This window comes from Bos indicus x Bos taurus, chromosome 11, assembly GCF_003369695.1.
Source record: "Bos indicus x Bos taurus breed Angus x Brahman F1 hybrid chromosome 11, Bos_hybrid_MaternalHap_v2.0, whole genome shotgun sequence".
NCBI classification, from domain to species: domain Eukaryota; kingdom Metazoa; phylum Chordata; class Mammalia; order Artiodactyla; family Bovidae; genus Bos; species Bos indicus x Bos taurus.
In genome coordinates, this window is record NC_040086.1 from 32,894,354 (window position 1) to 32,920,285 (window position 25,932).

A 25,932-nucleotide genomic window follows, 5' to 3' on the forward strand; every position below is an offset into this window, starting at 1 on the left:
GGGACTCTCAAAAGTCTTCTCCAACACCACAGTTCAAAAGCATCAATTCTTCTGCGCTCAGCTTTCTTTATAGTCCAACTCTCATATCCATAAATCACCACTGGAAAAACCATAGCCTTGACTAGACCAACATTTGTTGGCAAAGTAATGTCTCTGCTTTTTAATATGCTGTCTAGGTTGGTCATAACTTTCCTTCCAAGGAGTAAGCATCTTTTAATTTCATGGCTGCAATCACCATCTGCAGTGATTTTAGAACCCAGAAAAATAAAGTCTGACACTGTTTCCACTGTTTCCCCATCTATTTCCCATGAAGTGATGGGACCGGATGCCATGATCTTAGTTTTCTGAATGTTGAGCTTTAAGCCAACTTTTTCACTCTCCACTTTCACTTTCATCAAGAGGCTCTTTAGTTCTTCACTTTCTGCCATAAGGGTAGTGTCATCTGCATATCTGAGGTTATTGATATTTCTCCCAGCAATCTTGATTCCAGCTGTGCTTCCTTCAGCCCAGCGTTTCTCATGATGTACTCTGCATAGAAGTTAAATAAGCAGGGTGACAAGATACAGCCTTGACGTACTCCTTTTCCTATTTGGAACCAATCTGTTGTTCCGTGTCCAGTTCTAACTGTTGTTTCCTGACATGCATATAGGTTTCTCAAGAGGCAAGTCAGGTGGTCTGGTATTCCCATCACTTTTCAGAATGTTTATTGTGATCCACACAGTCAAAGGCTTTGGTATAGTCAATAAAACAGAAATAGATGTTTTTCTGGAACTCTCTTGCTTTTTCAATGATCCAGCGGACGTTGGCAATTTGATCTCTGGTTCCTCTGCCTTTTCTAAAACCAGCTTGAACATCTGGAAGTTAACAGTTCATGTATTGCTGAAGCCTAGCTTGGAGAATTTTGAGCATTACTTTAATAGCGTGTGAGATGAATGCAATTGTGCGGTAGTTTGAGCATTCTTTGGCATTGCCTTTCTTTGGGATTGGAATGAAAACGGACCTTTTCCAGTCCTTTGGTCACTGCTGCATTTTCCAGATTTGCTGGCATATTGAGTGCAGCACTTTCACAGCATCATCTTTTAGGATATGAAATAGTTCAACTGGAATTCCATCACCTCCACTAGCTTTGTTCGTAGTGATGCTTCCTAAGGCCCACTCAACTCCACATTCCAGGATGTCTGGCTCTAGGTGAGTGATCACACCATCGTGATTATCTGGGTTGTGAAGATCTTTTTTTGTACAGTTCTGTGTATTCTTGCCACCTCTTCTTAATATCTTCTGCTTCTGTTAGGTCCCTACCATTTCTGTCCTTTACTGAGCCCATCTTGTTCCCTTGGTATCTCTAATTTTCTTGAAGAGATCTCTAGTCTTTCCCATTCTATTGTCTTCCTCTATTTCTTTACATTGATAGCTGAGGAAGGCTTTCTTATCTCTTCTTGCTATTCTTTGGAACTCTGCATTCACATGGGTATACCTTTCCTTTTCCTCTTTGCTTTTCACTCCCCTTCTTTTAACAGCTATGTGTAAGGCCTCCTCAGATAGCCATTTTGCTTTTTTGCCTTTCTTTCTGGGCATACTCTTAAGATTATATTTTAAGATGAAAGATTTCATCCTAACATCACTGACAATCATTGCTAGCATGTCTCCTCCATCTTGTTAGTAAGCAGAATTAAGATGTGGGTAGATATTGGGAGTGTGACCTGTACTGCCACACCTTGGGACAGGAGACCTTACCAGATACTGTAGTTCATATTCTACTGTCAACAACTTTTATACAAATTGAAATAATAATGATGATGATGACAGATGACAATGACAGAAGTCTACAGTGTTTTAAGGCCAAATTTCTTATATAAACTACAGGGCCCTTATCTGAACAGTCATCATTTTTTATTTATTTAATTTTTGGTGGTTTCCCTAGAGTTTTACTTTAGATTTTAACTATATATTTTTTGTTTGTTTCAACTACTTAGCATCAATTAAGAATTCTAAAATTTCACTTTAAATTGGAGTGCTCTTTTATCATAAGTAGCCACTAAATGTTGAAACATAGGAAAAAAGGAAAAGAGGAGGCAAGGCAGGCAAACCAAAATATTCCTTTACTGCTTGGCTGAGCAGTGTTGAGAGTTCCCAACTCTGCTTTAATGTTTCCTTATTCCAGCACAACTATTAAAATTCCTATACAAGTGGCTCTTCTAACCACCACCAAAGTAGCTATCCAAGTGCTATTTAGCTAGCCTAAATGAATGTAGATTTCCTTGAAATTAAAAGCAACTTTCAGAGACATAGGGACTTATGTCTGCATTACTGCATGGGTCACAACGGCAAGTTTAGCTTTGAATTCCTAGAGTCTAAGTTTTGACCTGATGGAAATCAAGATATGCCAATAGCAGTGATTATAAAAATGATGTCATGATCAGAAAACAAGCTTATGTACATAAAAGTGTGATGGAGGAACTGAAGGGAATAGCTGATGACATTGAAATTCCCAAAGAGGATGATGCTTTTTGGCCTCCTCCCAACCAAGTACAGCAGCAGAAGCTTGAAATCATCATTGGAGATGAACACATTTCTTTCCCAAAATCAAAAATTGGTTCCCTTATTAGTGTCAATCAATCCAAGGATCCAGAAAGCTTATGAGTATTTTATCATCTTCCCTGGGACCTGAAGTGTTTGCTCTACGGTCTTATGCAATGGCAACCCACTCCAGTACTCTTGTCTGGAAAATCCCATGGACGGAGGAGCCTGGTGGGCCGCAGTCCATGAGGTCATGAAGAGTCGGGCACGACTGAGTGACTTCACTTTCACTTTTCACTTTCATGCATTGGAGAAGGAAATGGCAACCCACTCCAGTGTTCTTGCCTGGAGAATCCCAGGGACAGAGGAGCCTGGTAGGAGGCCGTCTATGGGGTCACGCAGAGTCGGACACGACTGAAGCGACTTAGCAGCAAGATGAAGCCAATCTAGATTGAATACTGGTGTTGACACCAGTGGGTATGAGTAGCTGCTTTCAAGGACCAATATCGGGACAGTTTTGTGTATATAAAGGCGATATTCTTTATAAACTATAAATGATTATCTTTAATAAATGTGTAACCAAAAAAAAGCAGTTTTAACTTCAAAAGGAAAAAACAATAAATTTTCAGAATGTCATACTCAACAACTAAAATGCATTGTCAAGGATAGATACTCCCTCATGATGATGTTGGAGAAGGCAATGGCACCCCACTCCAGTACTCTTGCCTGGAAAATCCCATGGACAGAGGAGCCTGGTAGCCTGCAGTCCATGGGGTCGATAAGAGTCGGACACGACTGAGCGACTTCACTTTCACTTTTCACTTTCATGCACTGGAGAAGGAAATGGCAACCCACTCCAGTATTCTTGCCTGGAGAATCCCAGGGACGACGGAGCCTGGTGGGCTGCCGTCTATGGGGTCGCACAGAGTCGGACATGACTGAAGCAACTTAGCATAGCATAGCATAGCATGATGATGTTATGGGATTGGCCCTTTCTCTGTTATATTTACTCTTTCTGGTTATACAATAAGAATACATTTGGAGAAAAAAATAAGACAAAAGAAGATATTCTGATTTAAGAAGAGGGTAAAGGTGGGAGGTGGCAGTGGCACTACGGCATCTGAGATCTACCTGAAGGTTCTGAGAGATGGGTCTCTCACTTGTGCAAAGCTGGGTCTGGGAAAGCCTTGTTGCTGATGTTGTTCAGTTGCTAAGTAGTGTCTGACTCTTTGCAACCCCATGGACTGCAGCACACCAAGCCTTCCTGTCACTCACCATCTCCTGGAGTTTACCCAAGGTTCATGTCCATTGAATCGAGGATACTAGCGAACCATCTCATTGAATTTATTGTTTTCAAAGCATGTTTAATCACATTTAAAGAACTGTTTGCATAGCTTTAAATAAATAATAGCTTACTACTTGAATATTTACTTATTACTTGAATCAGAGGATGAGATGGCTGGATGGCATCACCGATGCAACGAACATGAATTGGGCAAACTCTGGGACATGGTGAAGAACAGGGAGGCCTGGCATGCTGCAGTCCATGGGATCACAAAGAGTTGGACTCAACCGGGCGACTGAACAACAACAGCAAAACTTGAATATTTAGTCCATTTAACACTATGATATACATTTACAGTTGTGAATGAATAAATTTGTGTTTTCCCTTGAAAGTGGGACTGAGTTAGCAAAGTGCACCCTCTTAGAGAAAGAATTCTCTAGGGAGGATTTCTAAGAAGAATTTCATCTTCTCCCAAAGGAGGGCTTGAATAGACACTGGGGGAAATAAACTTCCAAGTGATAGCAGCAAAACCCAGCTATTGGTGCAAGTCACTTTGCCTTGAATGGGAGATAACAAACTCTTGCCAGCAAACATGCAATGGTTGCAATTCTCAGGGCAGAAATAGGGTCCAGCTCACATACCACCTTTTGTAAGTACAGGCTCTTGAAACAGCACATAGTCAGTGCTCCTTGATTGTACAAAGGTATGGAAAAGTGCACATGCTCCCCAGTTTCAATGATGGTTCCAGTATTAGAGAGTGGAAGAATCTCTCCAAAGCTTTCTAACAGCCTTCTTACCCTTATCCAGAAAGCAGAGGAAAAATAATCATTGAATTCAATGAGACATTTTCCAGATGAAAGATGAACTTAGAATATGAGTCACTTAAGCAAAACTTTCTGTAGATGTTGCTTCTCCAGGATGATTAAGAGAAGGCCCATCAGACCTGTTCTGTGGGGTAAAGCAACAAATACTCTGTATCATCCAGCATGGTGCCTGGCAAACAGTAAGAAACAGGAAATAGTTACTAATGAAATCAAAACCAGCTTTCCCACTTCAGAACAGTTACCCTGAGCACAGAAGCTGTTAAAGCACTGGTTTATGCAGAGGTTGTTACAATGTTGATTCAGACAAACAGTCCCTTTTAGCTCTGTTAGTCTTAACTCAATTGAGTTATTTTATGAAGAAAGCCAAAAACATAAACTCATATAAATTAAAATAGCTAAATGAATGAGTGAGTGAGACATCATTGCTCAGTTGTTTCTGACTCGTTGTGACCCCATGGACTCGGTGCAACCCCATGGAGAAGCCAGGCTTCTCCATCCATGGAATTCTCCAGGCAAGAATATTGGAGTGGTTGCCATTTCCTTCTCCTAAAATAGGTAAAAGGGCACCCAAATCCTCAAGAAACACCAATTCTTTAGCCTATTTATCATCTCCATTTGTATAATGATTCCTTTGCTCCAAGGTTCACAAAGTTTAGCCTTCTGATGATGTAAATATACCTCACAAGGTATTAACCTCTGCCAATGGATTTAACAATGTAATTGATTTAATACTACCATTATTTAACATACGAACATGTGTTCATTGAGAAAAAATGATGTCTGGACAACTGACATTGCATTTTTTGCCAAATAACAAGCTGATGTTCATAAAATCTTACTGGAGAGCACCCAATGCTAACTATAGGATTTCAAACTGCTGATTTGCAGAGATGAATCACGAAGCAATCTACATTGTGTGGCTAATCAGAATTCCCATCCTTACCCATGCTCTGAAAAAAAGCCTAAATTTTTTATTTGGAAGCCACTGTGAAAAGCTTTCATTAATTTAAATTTCAGAACAGATTTCTCCCCATTATGTGTTTTCAACTAAAGGCTTATTAAATACAATGCCATGATAAAAGTGAACAAATAGCAGGTTTTTCCAAGGCATCCATTTTGTTTTATTCCAGGATCCAGAGGCATTGAAAATCCAGGGACTACTGCCACACTTAGAAATCTTTCGAAGACTGGAAAGAATTGTTAATAATTTAGTGATTTCTATTCCTCTACAATTTGTTTAAAAACATGTGATACAAATGACTGCCTGTTCCTTAAAACTGGCCCCAAATTAAGCACTATAATAGCTGATAATTAGATGCATTTAATTCTAATTTAAAAACCATCTTTACTTGCTCTTTGAAGAAATACTATTCAACTGAATCCTATTATATCTGACATGGTTTATTTATTACACTTCATCTGAGGAAAAAAAAAGTGCATATCCAAAAAGCATATTTTTTAATCCTGATGTTAACTTACTTGTATGCTTCAAAAGTTTAGAGGTTTAATATTATTTGAACTTGGTGAAAAGTAAGTAAAGTTTCTCACTTCTGCTTTTCATATTTTTTGGGGAAAAAAAAAAAGATTCCATTAGGGTTTTCAGGATGGCTAAGCTTGTAGAACAAAAATAAGAAGTGGGAATAAAATAAGCCTGAGATGGTATAATTCTCCTAATTTTATATATCTTTACAGAAGAGGAACAGGTTTTGAGGAAATGGCAATGGGAAGTAGACGTGCTGAGCATGTTGAACAGGGAAGGCTCCAGCAAAAACAAATGAGATGCGAGCTGCCTTCCATTAAGGCCAACACAAAAGGAGAAAAGAAAACGACAGTCACGACAGCAGACAAATAACTAACCTCTCTCAGAACATCTTGATCTGTAGTCCAGCCTGGCAGTGCAACACCAGGGGCTCCGTCACCCACTTACAAGTCAGTTTCACATGATAGACTGTTATTATTAGCAGCATTATTATGACCATTTCCAGTTATCTCCACTCTTCTTATCTCCCTCCTGAAGCTGTTATAAGAAGAGATTACTCAAAAAGGGAAGGAAATAAGTACCCAAAAAGGTTAAAGTAGGAAAAACTGCATGTTTTCAGAAAACTTTGTAAAGACTGATGAAGCAGGGGAATAAAAAGAATAAAATGATTATATCATGTTCCATGCAGTCTGACAAGGTAATCCCTAAGTGGGAGAATTTGTTCTCAGCTGCAAATTTCTAGCTGTATATAGAGTGTGACTGACAAGCCACAAACATAAATTAGTGAAACCAAAAGGAAGCCATTTGGCAGCTCATTATTTTACCATTTGCTACATTTCAATAAATTCATGATGACAAGTTGAGGTTAGGGGAAATTCCTAAAGGCATTAATGTACTGGTTTAATTGAAGAATAAAATAATACTACAGGAGAATAAATGGCTTTAATAAACATATTGAATTAACATACCATAAAAGGAAAATAGGTGATTCTATTTGAGATTTCTTAAATTATAAAAACAAAATTAGCCTTCTCTCTATAAAAAGATAAAGGAAATGCCATTTGGTGTTTTGGTAATCAGGCCTACTTGCAGGATCATTGATCTTCTGATTAGATATTAATCTTGCTTCTAAGTGATTTTACAATTACAGCCATGTTTCTAGCTTAACTTACATATATACATATTATCTTATTATTTATTAAAAGTAAGTTTATAGCTAACAATATTATCTTGCACACTTAAACATCTGCTAAACGGGTAAATCTCATGTAAGTATTCTTACCATAGTAAAAAAAAGTTAAAGTAAATTTATAGGAAACTAAATTCAATATGTTATACTTATTAACACAAAGTGAGGAGAATCAGCTGCTTTTTTTTTTAAACCCAAACAATCAATTCCTTGCCCTCATAAAAGCCACAATTTTCTATATTTCTTATAAAATGGTATAGAATATGAATTGCCAGGAAAATTTCCTCAATTGTCTATTTCACTTTGCAGTATGAACATAGCCTGTAATTATAACCATTAATTCAAAATGAAAATGATTTAAATATATATCAGGCTAATGTAATTTAAGCATATTGTTTTGCCGTGGTTCCTTTCTGGGACTGAATATCAAGATGCAGTCCACTATGCCGAAAGCCTCTAGCTTTCCAAAAACTGAAAGCCTTCGCCAATAAATCACAACTGTTCTACCATATGCCTCTTTGTTCTGCCAAGTATTACCAGCCTGTTCTACTTTTAAGCAAATTTCATTATATTATAGCTCAGAGCAATGCTCATTAAAAAGTATTACTGAAAAATGTCAAGTTGTTTTTATATAGAAACTGGAATTTATTTTCTACTGAAAAGTCAGGTATTTATTGAACACAAGACATTTGTAAAATACTGATCTCATTTGACAAGTCACTTCAAAAATCTTCATTCTCTATCTTGACTGTGAGGGTTCAGTCCACGTTATGACTGTCTAAAGCATTTCCTGCCTTGCACTAGGTAACTTTCACTAGTATCTCCCACTGATGCAGATAAACCATGACCTTTCTGGAATCGACCTACTCTCAAATGGGTGGAAAACCTTTTCCTTGTTTCTTCACAATCACATTCACATTCATCCTCTCCTTGACCAATTTGCTTTTTTTCATCTCCCAGTCACAGCCTTCCAGATAACATCATGTTGCAGTCATAAATTGGGTGACTATAAACTTCGTTATAGCCTATTTACTTTATATAGTATGATACCATCCAAATAAAGCTAGCCTAGAAATCTCACCTCCACAACTTGTAGTTGCAGTGATCCTTAAAAGTCACTTAACTTCATCTATAAAATAGTGATTACATCCTCTCTTTTCTCTTGAGTTCAGTTTGTGAACACAAAAGTCTGTAGTGCACGTTCAAAAGTTCTGTATCCCATTTACCACAAACCAAACACAAAGCCAGAGAGCTTCATTTTGAAACACCAAACTCCTTCCTAAGGAGCTGTTTCTCTTTCTCTTCAGATGCTAAAAACCCACTGGCCATAGTCTGGAGCCAAACATGATAGATTTAATCTTCATTACCTACTGTAACTAATGAAGATCCATAAAATGTCAGGACTTAAACCAGGAGAAAAGCAAGATCTTCTTGCTTCCTCTGAGGAAAAAAGAATGTTTTTAATCCCCTGAGGAACATTAGATATACTCAAATGGGGCCAAGGTACATATTTAAGCTAACAAAAACAACAATAGAAAAATTTCAATTATTCTTAAATCTTAGGCCAAATCACTCTGTGAAGATTTGTGGGGCTTTCCTGAATGAAAAGAGCCAGACTAGAAGGGGAGCAGAATCATGCATTGAGGCTGCCCTTACTCTAATATACTACATTTTTACGCAGTAAAATCAGGATAAAATGGAAATCAAGGTCACTTTTGACATGACAGAAGTGACAAAAGAGGTATCTAGGGAAACAGCAAGGAACAGAATAGAGGTGGGATAAGAAAGCACATACCGTTTGTACTTTTCATATCCCATCACTTCATGGCAAATAGATGGGGAAACAGTGGAAAAAGTGGCAGACTTTATTTTTCTGGGCTCCAAAATCACTGCAGATGGTGACTGCAGCCATGAAATTAAAAGATGCTTACTACTTGGAAGGAAAGTTATGACCAACGTAGACAACATATTAAAAAGCAGAGATATGCCATTCTCCCAAGAATGGCATTGAAACATGTAAAATATCATGTATGAAACGAGATGCCAGTCCAGGTTCAATGCATGATACTGGATGCTTGGGGCTAGTACACTGGGACGACCCAGAGGGATGGTATGGGGAGGGAGGAGGGAGGAGGGTTCAGGATGGGGAACACATGTATACCTGTGGCGGATTCATTTTGATATTTGGCAAAACTAATACAATTATATAAAGTTTAAAAATAAAATAAAATTTAAAAAAAAAACAGAGATATTACTTTGCCAACAAAGGTCCATCTATGGTTTTTCCAGTAGTCATGTAGGGATGTGATAGTTGGACTATAAAGAAAGCAGAGCACTGAACAATTGATGCTTTTGAACTGTAGTGTTGGAGAAGAGTCCCTTGGGCTGCAAGGAGATTCAACCAGTCCATCCTAAAGGAAATCAGTCCTGAGTGTTCATTGGAAGGACTGATGTTGAAGCTGAAACTCCAATACTTTGGCCACCTGATGCAAAGAGCTGAGTCATTTGAAAAGACCCTGATGCTGGGAAAGATTGCAGGCAGGAGGAGAAGGGGACAACAGAGGATGAGATGGTTGGATGGCATCACCGACTCAATGGACATGAGTTTGGGTAAACTCTGAGAGTTGGTGATGGACAGGGAGGCCTAGAGTGTTGCAGTCCATGGGGTCACAAAGAGTTGGACACGACTGAGCTACCGAAGTGAACTGAACTGAAGAAAGAACAGGTCTACCTAATTTTTCTTGGTAAATTTTATAAAGAGACTTAACTGTGAGCAGAACTGGGAGCTGGGTATCTGTATAAAACCCTCAAGGCATTTCTTCACATTTTCTTTTGCTCCAATCTCTTTCCTCCCCACAGGGATTTTTCTCTAGTTATTGTCTATCTCCTTAGCAATGAGAGAAGGGAGGCTGGCCAAATCATCCATCACGAATCTGTCATCCTTATTCTCTAGGTATGGCTTCACCTAAAATAAGATTATAAGCATACAACTTTACGTCTCACAAATACAGGGGTGACAAGGAAGCTCAGAGTAAAGTAGAGTGCGCTCTGGCTGCCAGTATAGAAATTATGATTATTTAAATGTACTGAACCACATTTATTTAGAAAGAGCTCAAAGACAATGATAAGAAAAACTCTAAGACTCTACCAGATAAATAAGTACAATCACTTTCAATAACCTATTAAGAGATACTTATTGAGAGCCTGTGAAGAAAGCTGAGCACCGAAGAATTGATGGTTTTGAACTGTGGTGTTGGAGAAGACTCTTGAGAGTCCCTTGGACTGCAAGGAGATCCAACCAGTCCATTCTGAAGGAGATCAGCCCTGGGATTTCTTTGGAAGGAATGAGGCTAAAGCTGAAACTCCAGTACTTTGGCCACCTCATGCGAAGAGTTGACTCATTGGAAAAGACTCTGATGCTGGGAGGGATTGGGGGCAGGAGGAGAAGGGGACGACAGAGGATGTCATGGCTGGATGGCATCACTGACTCAATGGACGTGAGTCTGAGTGAACTCCGGGAGTTGGTGATGGACAGGGAGGCCTGGCGTGCTGTGATTCATGGGGTCGCAAAGAGTGGACACGACTGAGTGACTGAACTGAACTGAATAAAATCAATAAATGTTATATCATTGTAAAAATAATCCATACCTGTTGGGTATTTCTATGTTAAAATGGAAAGGCTAATGTTTAGGAGGAAGTCTGAAAAACGGCTGTTCTGCTGAAGCGAAAGAATGCTTTAAAGAGAAGAAACATGGCATACTATTGTGAGAAAGCCTGTTTTGTTTTTAAATGGGATGGTTTTCTTGGTGACATGCTGAAGTCAGTCTTTTTCCTCCTGAATGACAGGATTTCTGTATTAAAGTGTTAGTATGAGGAGAGAAATAGTGCCTCTCAAATGTGCAAAGAAGCACATTCAGTAACCAAGTACAGGATTCCACAGAAATTATGAAAGCCTCCATGCAAGTTCAGGTATGTGAGTTAAGCAGGAACACTTATGGAACAGTAAAGAAAGTGGTAAGGCAGACACACAGACCAACACATAGAAGGTGACGTCTGTGGAAGATTAAAAAAAAAAAAGTATGGGAAAGAAATAGTGCAGAAAGGAAAGGAGAGAAAATTGATGCTATTGTAACCAGACAGAATGTGGCATGTGCAAATGACACTAAAGAAACAGAGAGTAAGTTTCATATTTCTCATTATGCATACAACACATTCCTCTATAAAAAGTTCTCAATGAAGCATTTAATTAAATATTGTTTGGTAACATGAGTAACACCCGGATATAGTCTAGTAATACCAGGCAAACCTACCAATTATCTCATCATTAAAATAAAACCCTAATGATGATGGTCTTTGAGGGGATATGCCCAAGAAAAAGCTGAAGAAGACAAGACTACTGGAAGAGGATGCAACATGAAGTCTCACTATTCCCAAGAACTGGAACTTCTTTCCAATACCACCCCATAAGATCTCCTGACATGCTCAAAAGGGAGAGGACAACAAACAGAATGACTCCATTATCACTGTCTAACCTGATAGAATCTCTGTACTTTCTATGGAATAGATAGCTCTCTTGTATTGCTTTATTGCAGAAGTATCTAGAGTCTGCAGTTGGAGATTGGTGAGGTTCTTACCCATCTGAGAATTTCAAGTTTCTCTACAACGAAAATGAGAAACAGAAAGAGTTTAACAAATACAAAGACCAAATCCAATACTTCAAAGCAAATGCCCCTTTCCTAGATCAAATATGTTGGATTTTCTTTTCCTTATGCTTCATGTCATTTCACGGCAAAGCTGCAACTCTGATGCTTAGAACTGTGGACGTTTACACTTTAGTTACCAAGATTAATTAGCTAAAAGATCAAATCTAGATGTTAATGAAAGTGGAAGGTTTATCTAACATTTAATGCCTCGGAATTTTATTCATTAAAGAGCAAGAAACAAAGGTTGATTATATCTTCCGTCTTATAAGCTATTACAGAATAACCTTTATTCTGGCTTTTCTTCCCCCAGAAATGATTTATGTTGATAGCGCTCTTTGCTGCTTCTTCGTTTCTCTTTCCAGAATAATATGACCATTTTTTCCCCCTTTTGTCCACACTGGTTTTAGGCAGATCAACTTCACATTAGGAAACAAAAACTAAAAGAAAAATCACTTTTGAGTGCTCTCATTTATTTATCTTCACCAAACTAATCACAAAACTATGCTTTCAAGACCACCAGGTAATATGAGTGTTGTCTATTCCAGTGTGAGGATTCTTTCCAAGGCAGTTTGGAGCTAATTCACTAGGTCGATTGGTAAGTCAGGTCTTCTTTCCATAAAGTGATTATGGCCCAAGGGAACATATCATAAAACTAAGCACAATGGTTTCTAAGTTATTAAACAGTGTGAGGATTATCTTCAAAGCAAAAATTAAATCAATCAGCATAAATATGGGAGCAGTGGTGTGCACAGGTGACTTTTAAACTAGAAAATAGTTTTCAATAATTTCATTAGGGATAAAGGGACAAATTTGGGATGTGGGATTAACAGATAAAACTACTATACATAAGATAGATAAGTAACAAGGATTTACTGTATAGCACAGGGAGCATAGGACATCCATAGTGGCTCAGCAGTAAAGAATCTGCCAGCAATGCAGGAGACACAAAAGACTTAGGTTTGATCCCTGGGTTGGGAAGATCCCCTGGAAGAAGAAATGGCCAGTATTCTTGCTGGGAAAATCCCATGGACAAAGGAGTCTGGTGGGCTGCAGTCCACAGGGTTGCAAAGAGTCAGACATAGCTGAGCCCAAGCACAGGGAATTATAGTCAATACTTCAATAAATGAACAAATAAATCTCATTAAAAAAAATCACCTTTAATAGTGAAATACTGGGGTTAAATCACATGTTGCCTATATATTTCAATACAAGAATGAATACCACTTATAAACATATGTTTGTTTGTTTAAGAGCAGAATTTGTAAATGTTACAGTGCATTCAGTACAATGTCCTGCTGACTAGTCAGAAGTGGAGCTGATGGGAGCCTGGCACTCAGATTTCCTGAGCGCCGGGGTTTCACATTTTGGAATGTGTTCTACATAAGGAATATGTCTTCTCAGCCTAGGCTTCTAGTCAACTTACACATATCAAGAACACTGGCATAAAATAAGAGGCAGTGGGTGAGAAGTCAGTCACCAATTTTGTCACCATTTTGGCACGATTCAGGAAAAATCAATCATCAGTCTGTATCTTAGCTACTGAATCTATCAAATAAGATAAGCAAACAGGTGGGAAGAATTGAGTGAGACTGCACAACAAAGTTCACTGGAAATAACGTATCGTGAAAGTTCAAGACACAGTTACGAAAGCACTAATATGTCAGGAATGTGGGTAAACTTCAGAAGAATTCCTGGTGGTCTATTTTTGCTTTAGTTAAGGAGATGTGGGTAAATATGTTTATGAAATTTCATTCTGTGGATAGCAGAGATGGGGACACCAGGACCAAGAGTTTTATTAATTAATCTGGAACTTTCCCAGACCAGTATTGAGCACTATCAATCTAACTGACCCGTGTGTGTGGGCTAAGTCGCTTCAGTCGTGTCCAGCTCTTTGCAACCCTATGGACTGTAGCCTGCCAGGCTCCTCTGTCCATGGGATTCTCCAGGCAAGAATACTGGAGTAGCAAGAATCCTTCCATCTCAGGGATCGAACCTGTGTCTCTTATGTCTCTTGCATTGGCAGGTGCCATCTGAGATCAAACTAACTGACCTGGGTTTCATTTATTTAATGAACACCTGATAAAGGTCATCAGAATGAGGATCATTCCCAGAGCCTATCTAGCACCACCAGTTAATTGGAGGAAGGGTGTTCTCCACTTACCAAGTCTCAGGAAGCTGTCTCTGGGAGAATTATAGCTTTGGCACAAGCAGATAAACTCAGATTACGCTTCAGGAAACTCTATTTAGTGGTGACTGCATATAGGTCATTTAAAAAAAAATCTCCCTGCACACAGCCTGATCCTGTACTACTCAAACGCATCAATAGTTATGATTCATTACTCTTCAAAGGTCTCAAGTTGGTGCTCAATATTCCACTGGGAGCTTGGAAAATGAATCTGTCCCTTCACTGAGTTATTAGACAAGTTTCAATACATCTTTTCATCAGCATGAGAGAGTCCAGAAAACCCAGCCTCTGTAAATTCAGAGAAGGAATCTTGTATTTTACAGCACATGGAAAGGGTGTTAGTCACCATTATTTGCTTCAACTACAGGCCTCTGATCAAGCCCCTATCTTCTCTGTTTCCCTTCTCCCTACCAGTCAAATCTTACCTATTCCGTGCACCTAGTTGGAGTCCCATCTCCTTTATGAAGACTCCTCTAATGAGCATTTGCAGTTAATTGTACTGTACCATGTTAATTTCTTAGTTTTGATAATTATACTATAGTTCTGCAAGATGTTAACTTCTGGGAAACTAGATGAAGGATGAAGTGTGTGCATGCTGAGTCGCTTCAGTTGTGTCCAACTCTTTGTGATCTTTTGGGCTATAGCCACCAGGCTCCTCTATCCATGGGACTCTCCAGGCAAGAATACTGGAGTGGGTTGCCATGTCCTCTTCCAAGGGATCTTCCCAACACGGGGACTGAACCTTTGTCTCTTATGTCTTCTTCATGGGCAGGCAGCTGAATGCTGAAGAATCGATGCTTTTGAATTGTGGTGCTGGAGAAGACTCTTGAGAGTCCCTTGGACTGAAAGATCAAATCAGTCAATCCTAAAAGAAATCAACCCTGATTGTTCATCAGAAGGACTGATCCTGAAGCTCCAATACTTTGTTTGGCCACCTGGGGCAAAGACCCAACTCATTGGTAAAGACTGTGATCTGGGAAATATTGAGGGCGAGAGGAGAAGCGGGAGACAGAGGGTGAGATAGTTGGATGGCATCACTGACTCAATGGACATGAGTTTGAGCAAACTCCGGGAGATAGTGAAGGACAGGGAAGCCTGCTGTGCTGCAGTCCATGGGGTTGCAAAGAGTCAGACAAGCCTGAGCAACTGAACAACAACAACGAGAGGCAGTGTCTCCCCTGGTGGGCTTTATAAAGCTGCTGGGAGGCTGCTTTCCCCACTCAAATCACCTCATTTCTGCAGCTCCTTTTTTGCCAGGTATCATGTACTCTAACCATACTTACCCTCACCCTGCACCCTGTCTTTACAAAGAAAAAAAAAGTTTCTGAGAAGCCCTAAATACATATCTCAGGTACCAACATTTTAAAAAACAAAACAAAACCTGTAGCTCATTATAGCAGTGACTTTCAATTGTGTGTGCCTATGTGGCGGGGACTGATGGGACCTCAAATCTCTAAGGCAGGTGAAATAGGCATCATGGGTGGGGCATGTGTAACATGACATGTCCTTTCCTGGCTGCCTTACCTGTAGGTGAGCTTCTCTGCTCAGAGTGATTATCTCTGTCTATTCACATTGTCCCAGTCTCTGAAACTTCTTATATTTCATTCAGCATTCTCCCAACTGCTATTACCAACTATCCTAATCGTGACCTCAACCAGCCAACCAACTCTCCACCTTGCTTGCTGAGTGATCTTTGAAAATGCAAGCCCAATTCTGTCATAAGTCCTTCAGTATTAAGTCCTACAGTGTCTCTCCATCTACTTTTTACTAAAGTTCAAGCTTCACAGCAACACAGAGGCTGCCACTTGTGTTCTGACTTTTCTGAGCTTTCTACCCCTACTCTCCGCATCCTCTGAGCGCCTCCTTTTTCCCTGGCCCAGCTCGTGTCCTGCAGAATCACGTGCACTTCTCCAAACGGTACTGGTCATTTCTTTGGAGCTTGTGCACAGGCCATTCTTCTTGGCTGACCCTTGCTCTACCTTGCCTAACTAAACAGGCCAATTAGCTTCTGCTCTGTAAGACCCTCTTCCTTATCACTTCCTCCAGTGGCTTCCTTTGACCTCAGAAGGGCTTTTCAGAGGCCCCCCTTTCCTTTTCCTTTAGCATTAAATCACCATGATCCTTATCACAATTTATCACACACTAATTACCTGTTTAGCTTCTGTCACCGTCTCACACCTCACTGGACTATCAGCTCTCCAAGCCAAGGAAGGTGTTTTATTAGTTATTTTTTGTTTTTCTTTCCTTGCTTTTTACTTTTCTTTTTCCCCTTTGGTATGCTCATTGTCTGGTATTGCCTTCAGCACTAGGGAATGACAGAATGAACATGAATGGATGAATGAAAAGGCATTTCAAAAAGCCACAAAAATTAAAATGAGTCAGTACACTATAATGGAAAGATTATGAAACTATACCCAGCAGTTTTGTGAATCTCCACAAACCAAATGACTTTAGTGCCAGCTTATCCAGTTTTGTAGTAAGATTATTAATATCACTCTTTACCCACTTCTCAAAGTTTCTGTGAGAACAGACTAGTGTCTGTAATTAAAAGCTATGTGATGCTACTATTAATTAATCTCAACTGGTTACTTCATTTCCTAACTGTCCCACACATTCCCTGGACCATGGGTTTTCAACTGCAGGGTCAGAGAGAGCTGGAATCAGGTCTGTCTGATATTTTATTAATAATTATTTCTTATTTAACTTTCATAGATGTCATTTTTTTCCATCTGTGAAATAATGATGACTTTGCTATCAGTTTTTGTGGCTACTACTCAAAAAACTAAGATCATGGAATCCAGTCCCATCACTTCATGGCAAATAGATAAAGAAACAATGGAAACAGTAAGAGACTTAACTTTCTTGGGCTCCAAAATCACTGCAGATGGTGACTGTAGCCATGAAATTAAAAGACACATGCTCCTTGGAAGAAAAGCTATGACAAACCTAGACAGCATATTAAAAAGCAGAGACGTTACTTTGCCGACAAAGGTCCATATAGTCAAAGCTATGGCTTTTCCAGTAGTCATGTATGGATGGATGTAAGAGTTGGACCATAAAGCAAGCTGACTGCCAAAGAACTGGTGCTTATGAACTGTGGTGTTGGAGAAGACTCTTGAGAGTCCCTTGGACTGCAAGGAGATCAAACCAGTCAACCCGAAACGAAGTCAGTCCCGAATATTCATTGAAAAGACGGATGCTGAACCTGAAGCTCCAATACTTTAGCCACCTGATGTGAAGAACTGGCTCATTAGAAAAGACCCTGATGGTGGGAAAGAATGAAGACAGGAGGAGAAGGGGATGACAGAGCATGCGATGGTTGGATGGCATCGTCAACCTGATGGACATGAGTCTGAGCAAGCTCCAGGGGTTGGTGATGGACAGGGAAGCCTGGCGTACTGCAGTCTACAGGGTCAAAAAGAGTCAGACACCACTCACAACTAAGTGACTAAATTGACTGAACTGATGGGTAATACACATAAAATACATACCTTAATTAATGCCAAACACTAATAACAGCTTAAGTAAATGATTCTTCTTCCTCTTCAAAGTATTATATTATAGTTGGTGCCTAATAAATACTTGATGCATTAAAATTAACTAGCTAAAAATGTTTTAATATCTAGGAACCAAATTTCCAATTTTGCTTCTCGGCCAACACACGAAGGATAGAAAGGAAGGAGTAAGACACAGAAAGATTAGTTTTCCTCCAGCACATGTCAGAGTTCCCCACTTTTGTCTTGTAACTCTGCTGTTGAAGGTGATATTTCATCCTATGAAGTCGGTTATGAGATTTCCTATACAGAGTAATGAAAAAGCCTGTAACAGCTAGTGACCTGCCTTCCCTGCTGTTTCCTCCACAGAATAATTTTGCCATAAAAAATAAAGGGGACATCTCCTTTTATTGAATTATGACAAATTTTCAACTGACTTGGAACTTAGGAGTGTCCTACTTTCCCCTCCAATGACTCTCCTACTGAGATGACACGTGACACATTCCAGGGAAGCATCAGAATTAAAGAGAAGGTTAAGACTGTGCCACATCCATCAGCACTTCCTTTTGCTTTAAGAAGGACCGACCCTCCCCGTCATCACCTCAGTCTGTCTCTCTCTCTTCTCAGGATTCTTTTATTCCTCCGGCTAAGAGGAGATTTGCAGGCAAAAGCCCATGCAGAGCAGCCGAGACACCAAATATCTCCCTCCTATCTCTCTCTTTCCCTCCCTATAAATGGGTATATATATATTTCTATTTATACAATATATATGTGCAATATATATAATATCAACTATGTGCCAGCCACTGAGCAACAAACAAAGCCTGCCCTTATGGAATTATGGGAGAAGATGACATACAGCAAATGTGTTCCTAAATAATTCTAAGTTGAACAAATGACAAGCAAATCACATTTTAAATGTGCCAATAATACACAATCTCTACAGCTGAGTTTTACAAACAATATTCTTTTTGAAAACTGGCAATCCTTTACCACCCATCTCAGCTTCAGCTATAGAAAAGTTGAAGATGAGAACTGCACTGAACATTTACTGTGTACCAGAAACTCTGCAATGCCCTTTTCAAGTATTTTCATGTGGCTGTCACTGACACACAAAAATGCCTACATGATAGCATGCTTATCATTATACCAATTTTACAGATGAAAAAACAGAGCAGTTGAACACTAAGCCCAAAGTCATACTGTTAGTAGATGGCCTTGACCTCAGGCATCCAGGCTGTAGAGCACGCGTGCAGAGATAGACTATGACGCATTGTCTGCAAAGGTGGTTCACTGAAGGAGGGAATAAACGAGCATCATGAACCTGAAAATCAAATCATGTAAACACAACTCAGGATCAATAAACACAAAATGCTCAAGAGCTTGATTTGTTGTATTCCTAATTTTTCAGTAAATGATGGAAATAAGTCCCTCATCTCCTAAGAGAAGCACAGCTGTAACACTTCCTGCTGAAGGTATGAATCCTGTGTTTATAAACTCAAAGAGAACTTCTCTCAAAGGTCAACTGTCTGTAAGTTGCTATTGTGATTGATTAAACAAACAAGACACCTGGTAACTTCCTGCTTCTCCTTGTTTCAAAATAGAGATTTGTGGGGAAAACACAGGTATCAGACCAGCTCCTATGAAAACTATTCTGACAAACCTAGAGATAAGTTATTTCCATTAGAGTAATTTAACTATCCTGAAGGACTCAGGAAGCAAAATATTTATTTGATGTGGGAAAAATTAAATTCTTTCCTTCTCCTATTCTAGTAGACTTTACCAGGTTTTCCTGTGTCCATAACTCGGTTTACTTTAAAAGAGAGAGAACCTAAACTTTCTAGAATGTAACATAACTTCACTAAGTTAACCATGAGGAAATGTAGCCTTAGAGGGAGAGTGAGGAGGGAAGGGAATCCTCTCAAACATAAGGGAGTTGATAAGCTGTTGATTGGAAAGGAAAAGTATAATCTCCTAGGGGCATATCTATCTTTTCTCATTTCTACTTATTTTCTTGTCATCACCACTCAAGGGAAGGGTAGAAGATTTCCTGCCACACAATGCTTTAGTACCAACTGAAGGCTGGTGATTGTAACTTCATTCAGTATCCTATATACAGATTCCAGGGAGGGGCGTACCGAGGAGACAATGCGTACAGGATACCAAATGATGATGTCTCTGCATGTAGTGACAAAGCCAACTGGAACCCATGTATTCAGAATAGCAAGGAACTTGAACAGTATTTCAGTCATGCTTCTTGGAAGAATCTCATAAAAATCTGAGTATCAGAGTGGAGGGTTTCGGAGGTGGAAGCAGGTGAAAACAATAATAAAAACAGTGAGAATGTTTTAAGCTTTCAGAAGCTCAAGGGAGCGGAAGATATTATGAGACAGGAATGGAAAGATACTGACATATAAAATAGATGTGTACTAGCAATATCTTTAATTCTTTGCCATTGATCACATGAGAAATCAAAGTTAACAGTCTCATGTGTCTTTCTACCCAGAGGGAGGAAGGAAATTTTGAATGATCTGGCCTTTTTTTTATCCGGGCAGATAATTAGACAATTAGAGCTCATCATGAGCTACAACAAAGCTCTCGACTGTCATGAATCACAGTCATGCTCAATTTAAAAGAAGTTTCATAAGAATGAACTGCTTTTTAAAGAATATATCGCTTTCACATTTCTTCCAGGAACCACAGAAATCAGGGAGAACTAGGGAAGAGAGATTTCTATCCATCAGAAAGAACAGAAATTATAATTAACGTGCTTGGCTAAGCGTCTTCCCTCTGATTTATGGGTTGAGGTACTGCTTATATGGATAAGATGGGGTTGAGGAGAGGAAACTGAAATCGTGATCTGAGAAGCACCTATAACAGAGGCGCCAAAACTGCCTATGAAAATGCATATCCTGACTAATTCTAAAATACTGACTCTCAGAAGAAAGCCCTCCAATTTTTTATTTTTTTAAAATCTCCCTCCCCAGGGACTGACAGCATCCTTAAGTGAAGCAATAGAGAGCAGAAAAATCCACATGGGTAGATGCGGTAGGCAAAACAGGGTTATAGGTGTCCTTAGAAACCGAACAAGGCTACAGAATTTAACAAAGTTACATAATACTTCTAGTGTTAATAATGGAATATGCTAGAATTAATCTCACACAGAACGAGATGACATCAGTTAACATGGTTTGTCATTGCCTAATCTCACCTATGAACGTTTTAAGGGTATTTCTTTTGGATAAACTCCCACGGTTAGATAAACTCCACAAAACCCGGTCACCATGGTCACCAAATGGGGTCAATTATTGGAGCTATATTGTTTCTCCAGTGCAGATATACAGATTATAAGGGCCCTCATACTGGACAGGGTGAAGTCCAGCATCACTAAACTCTTAGCAATATACTAATTAGTGAAAGTCATAACTGCATAAAACAGTACTGGGAGATTTATCTAAAGGAATGAACCAATACCCTTGCCCATAACCAGCCATTTCAAGGGTGGGAAAACCACTGAAAAACACCTGAGTAAAAGTAAAGTTAATTGAATAACTTGACTACAATAACTAGACAAAGGACTTCTGGTTTTTGACTATCCTGAGAATTTGGGCAACTACATCAGTTAATTTCAAGGAGCCCACAAGCTGACAGCAGCTGTCCAAGGAATTTGTTTAAGTCCTGCCTAGTCAAAGTTGAGAGACAACACAGCCGTCACAGCCACAGGGGAAAATGCACGAGCACTTTAATAGTATCTGCCTTAAACACTAAATTTAAAAATGCCCTAGGTTGTACAGTGGTATGTGTTTTTATTTTTTTTTTAATTTTATTTTTAAACTTTACAATTCTGTATTAGTTTTGCCAAATATCGAAATGAATCTGCCACAGGTATACCCATGTTCCCCATCCTGAACCCTCCACCCTCCTCCCTCCCCTCCCCTCCCTCTGGGTCGTCCCAGTGCACCAGCCCCAAGCATCCAGTACCGTGCATCGAACCTGGACTGGCGACTCGTTTCATACATGATATTATACATGTTTCAATGCTATTTTCCCAAATCTCTCCACCCTGTCCCTCTCCCACAGAGTCCATAAGACTGATCTATACATCGGTGTCTCTTTTGCTGTCTCGTACACAGGGTTATTGTTTCCATCTTTCTAAATTCCATATATATGCGTTAGTATACTGTATTGGTGTTTTTCTTTCTGGCTTACTTCACTCTGTATAATAGGTTCCAGTTTCATCCACCTCATTAGAACTGATTCAAATGTATTCTTTTTAATGGCTGAGTAATACTCCATTGTGTATATGTACCACAGCTTTCTTATCCATTCATCTGCTGATGGGCATCTAGGTTGCTTCCATGTCCTGGCTATTATAAACAGTGCTGTGATGAACATTGGGGTACACGTGTCTCTTTCCCTTCTGGTTTCCTCAGTTATCAAGACAGTATGGTACTGGCACAAAGACAGAAATATTGATCAATGGAACAAAATAGAAAGCCCAGAGATAAATCCATGCACATATGGACACCTTATCTTTGACAAAGGAGGCAAGAATATACAATGGATTAAAGACAACCTCTTTAACAAGTGGTGCTGGGAAAACTGGTCAACCACTTGTAAAAGAATGAAACTAGACCACTTTCTAACACCATATACAAAAATAAACTCAAAATGGATTAAAGATCTCAATGTAAGACCAGAAACTATAAAACTCCTAGAGGAGAACATAGGCAAAACACTCTCCGACATATATCACAGCAGGACCCTCTATGACCCACCTCCCAGAATATTGGAAATAAAAGCAAAAATAAACAAATGGGACCTAATTAAACTTAAAAGCTTCTGCACAACAAAGGAAACTATTAGCAAGGTGAAAAGGCAGCCTTCAGAATGGGAGAAAATAATAGCAAATGAAGCAACTGACAAACAACTAATCTCAAAAATATACAACCAACTCCTATAGCTCAACTCCAGAAAAATAAATGACCCAATCAAAAAATGGGCCAAAGAACTAAATAGACATTTCTCCAAAGAAGACATACAGATGGCTAACACATGAAAAGATGCTCAACATCACTCATTATCAGAGAAATGCAAATCAAAACCACTATGAGGTACCATTTCACGCCAGTCAGAATGGCTGCGATCCAAAAGTCTACAAGCAATAAATGCTGGAGAGGGTGTGGAGAGAAGGGAACTCTCTTGCACTGTTGGTGGGAATGCCAACTAGTACAGCCACTATGGAGAACAGTGTGGAGATTCCTTAAAAAACTGGAAATAGAACTGCCTTATGATCCAGCAATCCCACTGCTGGGCATACACACAGTGGTATGTGTTTTGAAATGTACTACTTTAGTTGGTTTCACACAATAATACATCTTTATTATCCCAGCATCTTGTACCATAATCATTTTTATATCTTCTCCGCCAAATAAATTGTAATCTTGACTGTAGAACGAATTTTAAAATCTAAAGTGTCCAGTATTCGGGTAACATTATAGTACACATCAAAAAGTCCTTCTAAATGTTTATTTGGTAGAGAGGATTTGTATCAGACATTTCAATGAACATGAATGTAGTAACTACTAGTTTTCTGGCACTAGGCTAAGGCCCTGGGGACAAAAACATGAATAGAAAATAGTTCCTGCCCTTGAGAAGGTCACAGTCTAGTAGAAAAGAAAATCTCTGAATATATTACAATATTATGGTAAATGTCTTTGCTAAACAACAAATATTCCTTGAAAATGAACAGTTCCTTGAATAACGCATTCAGATTTTCATGTTTGTTTGAATTTAACTATGCTATGTAATTTACATTATTAATGCATTCTAACTCTGGGCCATACATGTAATACAAACAGTAGAATGTAATTAAAGCTTGTTTTATTATAAATATGCCCAAGTATATAGCTGCACACTAAAGAAACACTGAAAGAATTCAGATTTATAATTGTGAATGTTGAATTATATCAGGTGGTATAATTCTGGCTTATAATTTATCATACTCTCATTTGTTGATATAAAGACAAATCATTTAAAAAAAACACTAACTGTACTTCTAATTCTAAACATGATTTCTTCCCTGAATTTCTGCCCAGACCTGGGGGTTGTGCATTTTCAGAAACATGCACCCAACTTCTTTTCTCATGAATCTGATGTGAGAAGGAATGTTGAGACCATTGTTTGGGATTTTCTGAAGTCTTTTTCTTACCAAGTGTAAGAAGTATGTGAAATGTTCTAATGAAAATGGTATTGAGCTCAGACATAAGGAGGTAAAAATCTTAGCTGAAAATGGTAACTAACAGAAAAAATAACTAATAGATAACTTCAGACAAGAAGCCAATTCCATTTAGGCTCTGTTCCTTTATAACAGAAAAGCACTTAACTAGGAAGTCTCTAATGTCACCTCTTGCTTTAAGACTCAAGGATTCATTGATGAGCAGTATTCTCAGAGATTTTACATGAGAAAGACAGCTGGTTACAGCTGGGTCATTGACAATCTAGTGAGACTCACACACTGAGAATCCACAGCTCCCTCAACTTCACACTCATCAGCCACTCTCTCATCCAATTCCCAAAAGGCATTTGGATTCAGGAATCTCAGCTGGCAAAGCAACAAGCACAGCAAACAACAGACACATGCATCCAACAATAGCTTGAACCTGACGACCAAAACTTCTATTGGGATTTTTGGGACATGGTCTCAGCTATCTAGCTTCCTAGAAAATAAAGCGGGTGGCAAGTGCTAACAACTTGCTGCTGCTGCTGCCAAGTTGCTTCAGTCGTGTCCGACTCTGTGCGACCCCTCTTAAGTTTCCCTAAAAACAGGTAGAGGAAAAACTGTAAATTTTTATTTCACATCATTTTTTAAGGTTTTGGCATAGATGGGAGATATACCTACGGTTTCTATGCTCTGCTTTATTAACTTTTTTTAAATTTTATGGATCATGTTTCAGATTTATTTAGGTATATACACTAATCATGACATTCCTCTGCATACTTTTTTTTTTTTGCTGCACAGCATGCAGGATCTTAGTTCCCCCACCAGGAACTGAATCCACATTCCTTGCATTGGAAAGGCAGAGGCTTAACCACTGGACCACCAGGAAGACCCTGGGTTCAGCTTTAGAGATGCTCCTTTTCCATACTGTCACTCAGTTATCTTGCATTAGACAGAACCAAAGGTATTTCTTCCAATTCTACAAAGCAGCCCCTGAAATCTGCAGTTAAGTAACAACAGGCGAAAGCAAGCCTACGGATCACAGATGGGTTATCCAACTCAATCACAGACATTCCCTAATTTCCAGCAAGGAAACCTGCTGTCTCTCTAATGCACCAACATCATTCTCTTGGGGCAAGGTCTGGTTTCTCTGGGTATCTTAGTTGTAGACCTATTATAAATTTTTGTAAATGCATATGTAGTAAAAAAAAAAAAAAAACAAGAAACAATACAGAGTGGTGCGTTTAAAGAGATGAAGTGAGAACTTGCTTTCTCTGTGTTTATTTTCCCAAGGTTTCTCATCCCTTTGCAGAATGAGATTCCAGCTTTAGAGACATTAAGAAACCAGTAACCATGGGACACGTTGCCTGGAAACAGCCTGATTACAACCAACTCACTCAGCTATGAGGAAATGCTACCTGACCCTTTAGGACCATTTGTCAAGCCTTATTATGATGATAAAGAAAATTTATACTTTTGTAAAGCCTTCAAAAATTATTGCCATGAAACTGAGAAATCCGGGCATCTGCTTTGGGGAAGAAATGGGAAGTTAATATGACCATCCAGTGTCAAAATTTGACAGCCAGAATGAAAATAAAGAAAAATTAGTTCAGCATCATGCACAGAATTCAGAAATCAAAAACCCAAACCCAACGCTGAGCAAATCATGTCTGGGAATTGTACTGTGTGCCATGGGGGTTAGAAGCCAAGGCAGTCAGAAAGTCACTAATAAAGGGCTTTTGTATTCTGCAGCAGTGCTGCTTAACTTGTACTTCCTTGTACATCTACTGCAGAACTTTCAATCAGATGCTGCCATTAACAGCTGCTTTGAAACATACACCAGTTGGTTCTGTGGTGCCCTGACAGTTGGAAAAGATTTGTTAGGGAAATCACATTACAAAAACATTGCACAAGTTTAGCAAAATCTAAGAATGTCTACACAATTTTTAAAAATCATTAATGATCAGTCTCAGAAAATAAGACATTTTTTTTTTTACTTTAGTGGAATAATGTTTTACAGCTCCAAGACTATGTG

The 25,932-nt window shown here is 39.0% G+C and overlaps 1 protein-coding gene and 1 pseudogene across 26 annotated transcripts in view; one reads left to right on the plus strand and one right to left on the minus strand.

Moving 5' to 3' along the window:
- Positions 1 to 25,932, minus strand: part of NRXN1 (neurexin 1) — a 1,214,076-nt gene that overhangs the window by 895,564 nt on the left and 292,580 nt on the right. The gene's annotated exons all lie outside the window — the stretch shown is intronic.
- Positions 1,593 to 5,867, plus strand: LOC113900670 (annotated as a pseudogene).